At 36.1% G+C, this 14,548-nt stretch overlaps 1 protein-coding gene across 1 annotated transcript in view; it reads left to right on the forward strand.

Moving 5' to 3' along the window:
* The window catches only part of LOC142344082 (uncharacterized), a 57,843-nt gene extending 43,968 nt beyond the window's left edge, over positions 1-13,875 (forward strand). The window contains exon 5 of the transcript XR_012759241.1: positions 13,839-13,875. The gene's annotated coding sequence lies outside the window, so the exon portion shown is untranslated. The remainder of the gene's footprint in view (positions 1-13,838) is intronic.
* The last annotated feature ends 673 nt before the right edge of the window (positions 13,876-14,548 follow it).

The raw sequence follows: 14,548 nt of genomic DNA on the forward strand, positions 1-14,548 counted from the left end.
TGAGATACTACGGGGATGTCATCGTCGTGTTAACGTGCGGTATACATGAAATGACGTGCATCAGAGGCTTAGTGTAGTAAAAGTGGTGTTGAACAAAAATGATCTGACTAGTATGCAACGTTTTTGTTCTGTTGACTTTATGTGATCGACTATTGACATTCAACTGTGTTCGATGCAAAAATCCAAATAAAAGACATAAATGGGTTTGTTTTTTGTTGACGCGGTAGGGACGAGTTGTGTCTTGTGTCAGCATTTTGTTCACGCAATCGTATTGGAGGTTGGCCAGTGCAAAATGATTTTTTGACGTGTGCCAATTTCTTTCCATAAATCTGGCGCTTAACTCGAAAAAGGCCCACTCAAGAGGGAGAATTTTCGTCGCGGCTTCCATCAACATAAAGTTTTTATAGTTGTTTGATGGTGCACGCACAGGAGGTCGGCTTAAGCGTGTGCTCTGGAGAAGTGGTAAAATAATTAATTTTTTTGGGAACGTGGATTCCGTGCTCCATGTTGATTACGAGGTGGTTAGTAAAATGTAGAAACTGAAAACATGGCCCAGTTGGTCCGTAATATGTGTTTTGTGGCGGTACAAAAGGGGATTGTTTTGGCTGTCGTGACGACGACTGTGAGCTTCCGGGTGGGCTATAGTTTGGTCGAGAGCTGGAGTATGAACTCGTTGCCCGGATAGGAGACAACCTAACGGGGTAGTTCTCATGTCGTGTTGGGAAATGACGTCTGTGGGGCGAGGGGTCAGTAAACGGATATTTGTCCGTGGAAGTCGGTCTTTTGTAGGGAGTTCGTTGTGGATTTTGTTGATGTGACTGTCGAGAATGTGCATTAGGATAGTGTACCGGGCTCTTTGTTTGTTGCCATTGACTGTAGGGTTGTCATTGATTGTGCTGTCGGCCTCTGCTGTGGAGCTAGACCAGCCGCTGAGATCTGGGCTGAGGCATGCGGACTTTTCCAGATTAGGTCCGATTTGATACTACGGTTTCTGGTTTTGACCTCTGAGATTGTTCAGCAACAACCTCGTGAACCCAGGACTGTACCTGGGTGTCGGTTGTTAGCCCTCTATCAATAACTCCTTTGACGAGTGTGCTGTTGTATGCACTTTTGACAGCTCTTGCAAGTTAGTGTCAATCTCATTGAACAGTGGAAGTTCCCCGGAAGAAGAAGACGAAGTGTCTGTTGAAGACAGTGTGTTCGCCCGCAAATATTTAGCGGCAAGCTCAGGCTGTGGCTGTCGTGACGCTTGCGCCATCATGAATAGCGCCGGCTTTTGCATCTCATTCCCTCCTTTGGGCATCGGAGGAGCCAGCACCAGAGATATGGTAGACCAGAGGTATGATGTCATCGATGTCCATCATGATAAGATCATATTCCGTTGGTTCGACTTTGGAGGGATTTAAAATCCCCAGGGTGGGTGGGCTGGTTTAGATGAGGCGGCATCTGTAGTGTCACTAAAATTGAAATAGAATTAAAATCTGATACTTGATAGATTAAGGACAAGATCCTCTGAATTTCCTGATAGTCAGGATCATCTTTAAAATAATCTTGTTCGAAGAAAACAGTTTGTGCTCGTTTTCTTCCCCCGGAATGAGAAAATTCAGGATGCAAAGACTTAAAACTTTACTAGGATTGGGATTGGAATCCCGTAGCAATCAAAAGCTGTTGTTGGTGGAGTTGTTGCTCTTCAGTTAGAATTAGAGTTATTATGCCCAGAGACGGAAAATTTCTTGTAAAAATTTTTAATCTTTCGTGTATTAAATTCTGTCCACTTTGAGAAGTTTGTATAGGAGCCATTTGAAGAGTGTCTTCAAAGCTTTTTTGGGGATGATGAGTTTTTTTGATTCAATCTCTCTGTAAAGCAGGGAGGATGTTTTGTGAGAATTTTCCCAACAATTATGATTATTTTAATTTAGATAGTGTAATTTTCGATCCCAATTTAAGAAACTAAACACTGTCCATACATTGGCTATTTCTTTTAATACGTATTTTAATACGTATTTAGGGTTTGCAAAGATTCCAATAAGACAGTTTTCTGAAAAAAATTCTAATGACTAAGTCACACCAGTCGAAGCGTGGATTTTTGCCGTTAATAAAAAACTTGTTGAAATCTGTAACTGTGACTACTAGGCTTGTAAATGAGTTTGTTGAGCTAATTCTGCAAAATTGACTACTTGGGGTGCTTAAATTTTAATTGCTGCATCATCTACTCATTGGTTAAAATTCATCTTGTCGATAGAAAGTGTCCCGTCATTTTGGCCAAATATACCTATTTGTTGTGCAGTGAGGTTAACTTGTGTAGTTTTTTGCTCAGTTTTGCCGGGCGTAAGCCATTTGACTTTGCTGCGCGCTTTAATTGGGTAAGGTGTTTGACGATTTTAATCATCGTCATCTGAGTCAAGCGAGATTTGTAAATCAAAATTATGTTTCCGACAGGATGCTTTTATAGACCAGGATAAAATTTTACGTGTGACATGGTTTACAATTTCCGCTTTTTTCTGATGGAAAATGGGTTTTTCTTCAAAACAATGGCCGCCTAATAAATATAGGGGAGAAAGTATTTTGCATTGAAAGAGGAATATTACATTAGAACTCTGTATGTAATATTCCCCTGCAATTGTATTTTTTTTCTCTCATGATAATGTAGCCTACAAGGGATGATTTTTGTGTGAGCAAAACAAAACAGGTTTGTTTGAGATTTTTTCCGAGATCGAAAAGGTTTTCATAAAAAGAAAGACTTCTGTGGTCTATTTCTAAAAGTACGCGGCAAATAGAATAGTCGATTTTGGCGCCGATTTTTTCATTGGGATGTACTGCGCCAAACCATTTTTGCTTTCGGAAAGGCTCATATTTTGCAGATTTGCGGCAAATTTTTAACTTTTGTCATATAATGCATCCAGTTCGAGTTTTTGATTTTGTGTACATTGACACAGATGGTGTTACGTTTGGTATGGCTATGTGCAAATCTTTGAAATATCACAAAGATTTGCCTGTAGCAAAATTAAATCCTTCCTGATAATGAAGAAAAATATTTTTACAATGTGTCGCTTAGAAGGGACAATCTTCCTTGCATTTTTGTAGAGATTTAGAAAAATCTTCGCGTCAGGTCAGAGAAGATTCGTTGTTCGAGTAATTTTGCAGCGATTTGCGTAAAAGTGTGCACCACCTTGTTGGCCACTATTAGTTTCATTTTTTGTCAGTGTTTCAATAAAGGGTCGTTTTGAAACTTTATCATTTGGGCTTGTGATCGACGCACGTGGATGTTTGACTGTGATCACTCGGTTCCCAAACGACTGTTGCTTTAATTACGTGATTTTGAGGACAATACCCCGTTTCAATGTTACATCTGATGCAAGTGTTTTCCCTATGAATGTTTTCTGACTTAAAGTGAATAGTGAGTGTTGTATTAATTAGTTGTAAAGACCATCCTTGTGTGCGACTTACATGATATTCATATGTTGGATTAATATCAAGACAATTTGCCGATGGACTGCCTATTGCGTTTGGATTACAATTATGGTCTCGAGTGTTGTAAGCAAAATTAAAATATTGTAAAGCAATTAGATGATATCGATAAAGTCAAAACACCCGTGTTTTACTTCAATGTTAAGTTGCCAGCGTGTCCCGCTGAGTTGATCGAATTCTATTAGCTGAGGTTTATGGTGATGTTAATTCAAGAGGAAAATCTTTCCATATTATTTACAAGCCATATTGTTAATAATTTTTTTCCATATTGTTTCCACATTGAGGAAGGTTTTTCCAAGTTGTTAACAAGCTAGTTACTGTGATCAAAGTTCTAGCCTCACTTAAGCGAGATTTTGTGGAAAAATGTTTCTTTGTCACTGCATAAAGGGGCAAATAGGCTTACTTTTGAGTGGTTCTGATTTGAGAAAAGATGGGCAGCAAGAGCTTCGAAGTCTCCGGGTTTGATTTTAAATTCATCAATTGTTTTGAGCTGATTGTACTGCATATATGTGTGATGATCAGGAGAGCGGTCATAGTTTTCTTTAAGAAAAGAATGTTTTTTACAGATTTGGGAGTTGACGTTTTCTTTTTATCAAAAGTGATTGGTTGTTTTAAAGTTTATGGTAATAAAATTTGTTAAAATTATGATTGAATCCGTAGTGGACATGTGTGTACGATCATCCTGATTGAAGATTACAGAATATGAAGTAGTCGGCTGTGTTTTCAGTGTATCGGTAGAACTTATAGTGTATTTTTTGGAAAATGGAGAGCGGTTAGTTTTCACCCTAAAGAAATGTGGACTGGCTGCTTGAGGATGAAAAATCAGTTTATCTTGTTTCACAAAAGTTCAACCGAAAATGTTGTTTTCGACTGACTAAGCAAGTCGTGAGTTCTTTGTTTCTTTACAGGAGTAATTCTATATCATTCTGTTACTTTTTGTTATCCAATTATGTAATTGTTCTCCATCATAAATGTTCTCTGTCGAACAGGGCGGTTATGGGAAAGACAATTTTTTTTATCAAGTTTTGAAGGTACAGTAAGCTAGGTTCTTGTTGTGTCTGGTTTGTCAATAAACTGGTGAAGATGTTAGTCTGGTCCCAGGGTTGGTGAATTTGAGTTGGGAGGAATAATTATAGGTGGGTTCTATGGAAACTAATTAGCAATGAACCTTTGAGTGTTGGCCAGGAGTTAACAAGATTAAGTGCTTGATTCCACTTAGCGTGTGAAAAAAGACTTCCTGTAAATGAAAATGGGCCTTATGGAGGATTAAAAGGGTTTCATGAAGTAGTGTGCAAAGGGGTTGGTGACAAAAACTTTGAACTAGAATGTTCTGCGGTAGGTGAATTGTTTGAAAGTAGACTAAAGTTTAGTGGAGATTCGTTAATAGTAGAGACAATGAGTATTGGTTGTGGAAATTTTTGATCTTGAGTTTTAGAGTTGCTATTAAAATTATTTGGCGTTTTTGCGAATTTCGGTCAGCTAAATTAGTTTAGTAACTCCTGTAGTGGTGCTAATGCTGGAACAGGAAATATCGGTATCAGTGGCGAAGCTGTGTTTGCGATTTGAAAGCCTTAGTGCGGCAGTAAAATTTGTGTTTTTAATAACTGTTGATGTTGTCGTGTTTGTGTTTGGTGTTTTTGCGTTGGAATATGATAATTAGTTTAAAAACTATCGATTGAGGGCTAATGCGACGGAGAGTGTCCGGTACGACGAAACCTGTCTTTTGACAGATTTACTGAGTGAGTAAGGGCGGTTCTTCGGTTTCTTGAGCTTGTGATTTTTGACTAAAGAGTTTAAATGATTTTTTGGGGTGGATTGTTTTGTTGCGTTACTATATGAACTTGTTCGGGTACTGGCGAGCATTGGGATATTGTTGGGTTGAATGTTAAGGTTCGCAATTGTTCAGTTAGGCTCTGTTCAATACTGGGACGAATATGGTTACAATAGATTATTTTGTAATCAGTATTAGATGCTACAATTATAATTAAGAGATTTAAATGTGGTTTACTCACTCGGAGTGCTGCGAAGAGAGATTCTGTCGGGAATTTATTGTAATTATAGATGTAATCTACAAAATCTACTGAAAAATTTTGATGAATTTTCCCTGAGTGTATAGTCTTTTCTTTCGAAAGAGAAATTAATGTATGGATTTTCATTTCCAATTAAATGTGCATTGGTCAACAAATTTCAAAGTATTTTAAAAGTTCTTTATATCGTTTGAGGCTGGGATAGAGTCTATATTAAATCTGTGCTGTGTAGTTCTGAGAATTTTAAGTAGCTTGTGAAGGAAAAATTGAGAGATAGTGCAAACCAAAATCTTCGTCGTGGAATTTTCTGATAAAAAGCACCCAATAACAATTTATTTCTGAGCATAGTATAAGATCTACGTTGTAAAAACTTTCCTGAAATGTGACTTTTTTGTCCCAAAATTTGTGATATTTCGAAAATTTTCCACGTAGGGAGTTTTTTATCTATAATCACATGTTGAAATTGAAGTTAGTTTGTAGTATCGTGGAATGAAAATCACGATTGAATAGAGGAGAGGGTGCTGCTGTGAGCTGTTTGTATGGTTGAGGTTGAGGCTGTGATCCTTCACTAATTTAAGGAGATTTCATTTGCTGTTGTAAGCAAGTGAGAGATTGTAGAGTTAAGAGACCGTGCGCGAATGTTACAATCTTTCTGTCCCTGTGACAGAAGTACCAAAACTTGCTGAGAAACTGGAAAAAAAACTAACCCATGTGAATGCTTTTGTCTTGTTAGGGAGATTTTTGATAGATGGGTTAGAAATTCAATAAATTGTTGAGTTAAAGAGGAGTTTAGAAGTGAGAACTAATACAGTGTGAAAAGGATACATCAGAGTTAGAATCTAGAGTGAGAAAAAGATTTAGAGTTTAAAGCTGAGGAAAATTTTGAGCGAAGAGAAGAAACAACTGAGCGAGAAGAGACAACTGAACGCCAAGCAAAAAGACTATGAGGTGATTTCAGTCGATGTATTCGGGGCTATCTGCAACTTTCTCATGTGGTGCGAAAAGTTTCCGATTTATATCTTGTTTAGTTATTAGGGTTGGAATGTTTCTACCAGATCGAGCCCTGGGGCAGTTTTCAACTTAATATTTGGTTTATTAACATTGTTGCTTACGAAATTATTAAACGAGAAACTACAGAGTAACTACAGAGAAACTACAGAGAAACTACAGAGTTGTTTATGCAACAAACTAAAATTCACGCACGAAAACTAAGCTTCATGCACGAAATCTTACTAATGTGCATGAAAACAAACTACAAGCATACAAAATTCTCACTTTATCGCAGTATTTTTGTCCGAACACAGCTCAACAAAACACAAAAGTACCTCATAAACAAATCTAGTGGGAAAATACAATAGTATTTTTTTAACAACGGGAAGAAGAACTCAGATAGTTACTTCACCCCTCTCCCCTTAATACAGTTACCTTTAGGGGGACAATACACAAGAGAAAGTATCCTCACAATACCCCCTACTAGGCAATAAATTTCGCCTGCTATCTAAGCAGACTCACAAATTCACCTCCATCAAGACATGGAAAAAGAAAAAACCCGTCCCTTCAAAGTAATTATTATAGAACTACTTTGAAGGGCCGATTATAGAACTATAATAACTTTTTTGAAGGGCTTGGTTTTCTCCATGTCCTGATGGAGGAGAATTGGTGATTCTGCTGAGATAGCAGGCAAAAAGTGTTCCCTAATAAGGGGATTTGTGGGTTACTTTCTGTTGTGTATTGTCCATCTAAAGATAACTGTATTAAGGGGGAGAGGGTTGAAGGAACTGTTCGAGTTCTTCTTTCCGTTGTTAAAAAACATACTATTGTATTTTCCCACTAGTTCTTTTTATGAGGTTTTTTGTATTTTCTTGAGCTGTATTCGGACAAAAATACGGCGATAAAGTGAGAATTTTCTATGCTTGTAGTTTGTATTCATGTACATTGGTAAGTTTTCGTTCGTGGAGCTTAGTTTTTTTCGAGCGGGAATTTTACTTTGTTGCATAAAGACCCTGTAGTCTTTCGTTTCTTAATTTCGTAAGCAGATATATCTGGCATTAAAAGTTTCATATTTAGTACTAAATTATCTAGACGGGCTCTCTACAAGTTGTGGAAGAAGTTTTTCTGTATTTGATGGTAAGTCGGGGTTGTCTAGATTAAACAAGACGGGTTTTGATTTCGTGATATCCGCGTTTTATGGTTGTAGTCTAAAAGCGAGTTATCGTAGAACTATTTCTTCAATTGTTCTTGAAGAAATAGTTCGTTGGGGTAATTGGGGACAATGCCACTTCTTTGTCGAAATTTTTGTTTACCTGCAAAGTACTCTTTTTATATGTTGCTTTGCAGGAGTTTGTATGATTTGGTTAGCTCCAAACATTTGTGGTTTTGTTTTCTTAGAAACTCCAATCTGTGTGATACTTGCATACGTTTTCTCACGACCAGGGTGGCCTGAGAGACCATGAGTATGTGACTAATAAAGTAAAAATATTGTTAACATAAAAGAGATAGGTTAGGCAGATTTTTGGTGATTTAATTTTTGGTAAGAATTATATTGTCTCGTTTCATTCATTTATAATTAAATAATGGAAAAAACTATAGTAATCTAAAAGTCCTTTATTTGCCCTTATTGTTAAAACTGGAATGATAAATCGGGTTTTGTTTCTTCACCAAAGTACAATTTGCGAAATCTTGGATCTTGTTACGGTGTCTGCGGGAGAAATAATTCTGTTATTTCAATTTCTCTGAAAAAAAACGGCTTTAATTTCTGGGAATTTTGATATGAAGTCGTCCATTGGTGGAGGCTGAAGTATAATTTTGTTGATAAGTTCTGCATAAGCGTCTGCTGGTTACTGTAACAGGATCAATGTCACTGGCCAACATACCTTGTACTTTTAACCCTTACTGACACTACGAGTGACAGGACGTGGACCCGTTACTGACAACTCTATTCACACACTTCACTAAGCAGGGCGATCAGACGACTACTCTTGTCACAAACTCTACCACTTGACAAGGATGGCACACTAAGCATGTTCCAGCTACATTCTACAGATTCGGACAAATAAACTTTTAACTGGAGATGGATGTAGCAGTTGAAATACTGAAAGTACATTTTCAGCCAACCAGAGACTGTCAGTCTATTTGATAGTTAATAAGTAGCCCTAACTCTTTATACGTTAAGGCTATATATGTAGCCTTAACTCTTTATACTTTAGGGCTATAAAAGGAGGCCAGCTAGGGTCTGCCTTAACTACTACACACCCAAAATAATAGTTGCACTGGCTTCCTAAAAAAGAAATTTAGGTTTAGTCTTCAGTCTTTGGGGGTGTTTCAACTGGGCGACCTGTCAGATAGACGACAGCTACTAACGGGTGCAAAATCTTAATATTCGCTGACAATATCTTTCTTAGTCTTGGTGGGTGCACGCTTCGCCGCAATAACCGACCCGTGTTTTCGGAATAGATCTCACAGCGGGTGCGAGGCATGGCTATGGACAGCGCCCACCATTGTGCCCATGTTTTTCTGGCTTATTTCTTTTTTGTGCTAGTCATTTTGTATTATAGCACTGCACTAGCTTCTTAGAAAAAAAATTTTAGGCATGGAGATTTCGTCTTTAGTCTTTCATAACAGCTAATTTTTGCTAAAATATTGAGAGATACACCGAGATACGCGTGTTAAAAGAGTGAACTAGTTTTCGAGTTTTGAACTCAAAAACAATTTTAATCTTGCTGAGGGAAAATGCTGTTGTCGCCGTCTGCGTCCTGAAATGATTTACTAAAATAGTAGAATTTTCTGTTTCTTCAGCTTTTGTGACCTACTTCAGAAGAGAATACCAATTTGTTTCTATTTTAATTAGTTCTATGGCATTGCCTATCATTCACAACAAAACAAACAACGACTCACGATGTAATTAAAACTAAATTAGCTCGAAAATGTGTCGAAGAAGAATTGAAGCGTCGGCCTGATTAAATTATGAGCTTAGTACAAGTTTTTTTTTCGCGTCTACCCATTGCTTATTTTGTTTTCAGCACACCCACGCGGCCACGTAACAATCAATTTTTAATTAATTGGCAAACCGTGAACAATATTGTGGGAGATTGCCTGCTAACTTCCTTCTCACAGAACTTAATTGAACTACATTCGGTTGGAAATACCCCCGTTCTATTGAAATAAATTCTCCATAACAATTTTCAAGTTGAAATGAAAAACAGGACGTTTTAAATAAGACCCCCGAACTGTCGTGACATCAAGACGTAGTATCAAAAGCTAGTGTTACGTCGGGACGTAGAAAACTTTTTTAAAGATTTTATCTCCAGCTCGAACGGCAACAGAAAGCAAACTTTTTAGATTAGACAGAGAAGCTCTTAAAATTTCTAAAGCGATTAAGGAAATCTTGATCGCTCACTTCTATTTCCTAATTTTCGGATAAGAACGTGCATCGTGGAACCACTAGCTAGCGTTCTCTTCTGCGGTGAAGTACTTTTACACGCGATTTTGAGGATCTATGACAGAGCACCCTGTAATTTCAACAAGTCTTTGAACAATTGCCAACCGCAACGGAGCCTCCGTAGATAGGATGAACAACAAATTTCAGCCTGTATGAGAGTTTCCGAAACAACGGAGCAGTTTTAACAATTTGCAATGAAACTAACATAATGTTTTTCAAAGTTAAAACAAACATTATTAGAAAATTACTATTATAGATCAAGTTTATTTCCACAGTACATCAACTTAAGTATTTTTCCTAAAAATATTATCCTTACCTGCTCTGTATATTCGTCTTTCCATCAGCTAACGAGCAGTTTTTTAGACTCCCTTCTCATTGGATGAGTCAAAGAAAACCAACAAGGAGGCTCGGTAATGTGCGTACGCACATAATGTTCCGACCCCGCTCATCCACATTCTTGACTTAATTGGCTACGAAATGATGAAGAGATGGAAAGCTTTCAAAAACATACACTTCGTTCAATAAACAACCAATGAAATACGAAAATGCCACGCTAGAAGGCCGATGAAAGTTGTTGATGATAGGACTACTAGAAAGGACAATAATAAAAATCAGGCAACAAACATTATTTACGACCAAAACTCTAATAAAATCTGTATTAAAATATAACCAAATCTATAATAAAAAAATCATAACAAAACCAAACTCGCATCAAATAAAAACCAAAACAATTTAACCGGCACTTCATTAGAAAAGATATGGGACCTGTCTTCAATGCGACTGGTAACAGGTAGACAAGAAAGAGCAAATGGGTGCGAAGTTCAAATATAATTTTACATTTTTGAAATTCATTAATTTTAGTTATTATTGTCGTTAGATAACAACTGAAACCACTAAAATGTTCAATTAAATCTACATAGGAAGCAATTCAAACATGTGTTTATGCAAAGTTCGAATGCGCAAACTTTCGAAGCCAATGGGACCAACGGTTATTGTTATAGTTTTAAAAAGAAACCAAAACTCTTTTGAAATGTACAAAAAAATAAAAATCTAACATTTTATGAAATCTCGTAGTAACAATAGTTTTAAAGCCGAGAAACAAATTTTTGGATCTAAAACCGTTATAGATTATAGCTTACTGGAAACGGATTGTGGCTTATGTTTACAGAGACTGCGCTACAAATCGATCGAGAAACTATTTTAAAAATACAAAGCTGAAAACCCAAAATTATTTCAGAAAACAGATATTTTCAAAATTTACAACAGACTTTGGATAACAACAAAAAGCAGCGGTTTTAATTTCAACACATCAGGAAGCCAATTGGACCGGTTAATAATGAGACTAAGTCACGAGCCCACAAAAAAAACCAAAATCAAAAAGAAACCAAAACTTCAAACAATTTTACAACATTACACTGTTTAAGGCACTATAATGATATAGTGCTACCTGCAAGAACTGCAAATCATCATTCTCCCTTCATCTTAATATAAATGAGTCTTCCTTATAAAAGGACTACTTAGACATGCCAACAAAATAAACCCAAAAAATGAAATGTATAAAAATCTCGAAGTTTTTTTTATGAAACTATATGGACGAAGCAATCAGTCACAAGGCACAGCCAAGCGTAGAAAAAAAGTTTGAATCAGCAAAAATAATTGAGACTCCCACTGAGTGAGATTGAGTTACATGGTGTCGAAAACAAGAGCAAAAAAGAGTAAGAGGAAACAAATGTTTTTTGAAATGAATTTGAAGTTCTTTTAAAAAAACAGCTGTAAACTGAAACATCTAACTCGATTGAGTTATACGTCTTGGGGAAGCAATTAATAGCTATCGTTATTGGATATATGGCGTACAACAACGAAAAGAAAGACAAATTTAGGCAAAATCAAAAACGCAAAAACTTTTGCGAGATAACTCTGTATCAGCCCAAAAAGCAATTCAACAAAAACAATTAACATGTCCAGATACGCCTTTTTCTAACGTTGTGCATTTTCGCTACGACGCTTTTCTTTAATTGGAGTTGTCATTAATTTGACATTTTTTGACAAGGGAACAAAAGGAACTCATAAAAATGCAAATATGATTAAAAAAATAAAAGAGAAATTGAAAACGCGTTTTACCAAAATAAAGAAACCATTAGTTGAATATCAAATCGTTACCGACATTAGTTTGTGCACCACAGGAAGTTTGTTTCTGCCTGTTTTTACTGAGACTGCGCCCGAAGTTGAGAGAAATTAGAAAAAATAGTCGCAAAGTTCAAAAATTCAACGAGATGTTCTCAAAAAATATACTCAAAGTCCTAACAGACATTAGATAACAACTGAAGAAAATGTTTAAAATCTTTTATATCTTATCAAAAGTAACTGGATCTATGATTGGGGACGCTAAGTCATTGAACTACAAAAATCATTAGAAATGAAAACAAAACAAGTCAATAAAATTTTTACGAAAACAATTTTTACGAAAACTTGGTCAGAGCCAAGAAATCGTGATCTTAATTCTGAAACCAGAGTATAATCTCATTGAGTCACTTTTTTGTAAATAGTGTCTGTCATTATTCGATCCCTGCTTAGAAATTGTTGTCCGTAATTTACATAAAAAACATTTACATAGCGGAAACTTTTTTGAAAAGAAGGTCGTGCCGCAATAAAATCTAAAAAACTTTTATCATAAGGATTCATGGTGAGATCGAGATCAACCCAGATAATGCTGAGCGTCTAAAAAAACCTCAATTGTTGAAACGGTTGCAAAATAGATCAATTCTATACAAATTTTTCAGTTTGTCAAAAACAAAAAATGCATTTGTGTAAATATCGACTTTAAATTTGCAAAAATTGGCAAGATTATAATTCCAGAAGACTCCTAATACCAGCGGGAGTACAACTAGCTCTTTTTTGAGATTAGAATGAATATGGCCGCAGTTTAAAGGTGTGTACTTCCAGCAAATTTAGAGCATGTGGGCTAAAAAAAGCCATTTTTTCGACGAAAAAAGTCTGAATTTAAAAAAATTTAGCATAAATTCTAGCCAAAAAAACTCGGATCCAACAATTCAGCAGCCCTCCTCTATCTTTAGAGATAAAATCAATTACACGACATTTAAAAATTTTAAAATATTGTCAAAATTTACGAAAATTTGTGAAAAATTGTGAAAAATTGTGAAAAAAAACAGCTGAATTACGTCTAATATTCACAAAAAGTTATACCTCTATAATTGCCTATAAAAAGCAAAAATTGAGAAAATCTTTTTAATTCCATATTCTACGATGGACGGGCTTTCTAATGATTCCACTCACAACTCTGTACGATTATTATATCGATCGGCCAATATTGACCGAACCAAAAAAAAAACCTGACGTATAGTGACAGAGAGAGAGAGAGAGAGATTAAAATCGAAAATCGATGCATTTGCGATGCAAATCCAAAGTCAATTCTGGAATTTGGCTTTGAAGTGCCCGACAATCAAAATATCTCAAGCCTAACGATATCTTAACGATTTACTTGCCCTAAACTCAAAATATTTTTAAGAACCGAGAGTTACAAAATTGAAGATCCAACTTTCCACGAAGACACAAATTGAGAAGAGTGATGTTTGTTTTATAGCATAATAAGTATAATAAATATAACGATGAGACTACATTAATGCTAGAACAGAATAAACAACTGAATCAAGATCAAGCATAAAAAATGAATACAAAAATACTAATAATATTTCTTGGTTTTCCTATCTAAAACAAAAAAATGTACTGGCTATCTAACTAGTGAGAGTAGTAATTACAAAGTTTGGTGATTAGCCAAGAACAATTATTCAGTATTTTTGCAATTGCGATTCAATTTCAAAGTCAATTTTTAGTTTCGAAGCTCTGGCATATTCGTAATGATTGTAACTCTAATTGCGATCACATAGACATCCTACTCGGGGACAATGTGGAGTGCCAAATCTCAGTCGATTTGTCCGGATTTGCTAATTGTCGCTACTAAATTGCTACAACAGTAATGGAGCTTATAATTCGTGTTGCATACAAATGTCATTGCATTTCTTCAATGGATCTGCTCGATTTCTTAGAATTATGAACTTGTGGGCCCGCAAAACTGTAAAACTTGTTTGCATTTCGTCTAAGTTTCGGTGAAGAGAAACAGGCCTTCGTTTATTTCGATACTAATAGGATTTGAATGGTTAGATGGTCGAGGAAGAAAATCTGTTGTTAGTTGCATGCTCGTGGCATGTTCCTGTCTTTGTGTTATGTGGAAGCGCGAGCGCGCCGCACATCTACGATTTTGCTGCGGACTTTATTGCCCCTCTCCAGTTTTCCTTAATACCTTCAAGGTGTTTCCCGATTTAAGGTTCGATGATTGTTACATAGGTCAATTGACCTATGTAACAATCATCGAACCTTAACTATTTTTGACGTTTCTCCGGCTATTTTTGGTTTTTTTTTCGGCTATTTTCGACGTTTCCTTGGCTATTTTAGACGTTTTTTTCGGCTATTTTTTTCGTTTTTTTCGGCTATTTTAGACGTTTTTTCGGCTGTTTTAGACGTTTTTTTTTTCGGCTATTTTAGACGTTTTTTTCGGCTATTTTTGACGTTTTTTTCAATTGTCAAGTCTAAAATCAGA

The sequence above is a fragment of the Convolutriloba macropyga genome, chromosome 8, assembly GCF_964194025.1.
Source record: "Convolutriloba macropyga chromosome 8, txConMacr16.3, whole genome shotgun sequence".
NCBI lineage: Eukaryota > Metazoa > Xenacoelomorpha > Acoela > Convolutidae > Convolutriloba > Convolutriloba macropyga.